This window comes from Nannospalax galili, unplaced genomic scaffold (assembly GCF_000622305.1).
Source record: "Nannospalax galili isolate Female #2095 unplaced genomic scaffold, S.galili_v1.0 scaffold1813, whole genome shotgun sequence".
In the NCBI taxonomy this organism is placed as follows: domain Eukaryota; kingdom Metazoa; phylum Chordata; class Mammalia; order Rodentia; family Spalacidae; genus Nannospalax; species Nannospalax galili.
Window position 1 is genome coordinate 77,337 of NW_008333061.1, and position 506 is coordinate 77,842.

Consider the following 506-nt stretch of genomic DNA (forward strand, 5'->3'; position numbering starts at 1 on the left):
TAAATAAATAAATAAATAAGAAAGGAGAAGATGAAGGACGGAAGGAAGGAAGGACAGACGGAAGGAAGGATGGAAGGAAGGAAGGAAGGAAGGAAGGACAGAAGGAAGGAGGGACGGATGGAAGGAAGGAAGGAAGGAAGGATGGATGGAAGGAAGGATGGACGGAAGGACAGAAGGAAGGACAGATGGAAGGAAGGAAGGATGGAAGGAAGGACGGATGGACGGAAGGAAGGAAGGGCAAGCCAGGAGTAGTGATACATGCCTTAATCTTAGAACTCAGTAGTCTAACATAAGAGATCGCATGTTTGAGGACAGGCTGGACTACCAGGACAGCCTGGGCTACAAAGTGAGAGTGTATCTCAAAAAATTCAGAGAAATAAAGGAATTAATAAACATATAACAAAGAAGTTAAAAAGAAAATAGTTTGACCCTTTTTAAATATTTTATTTATTAATTTTACTTTATGTGTATGAGTGTATTGCCTGCATGTATGTAAGTACACCCAT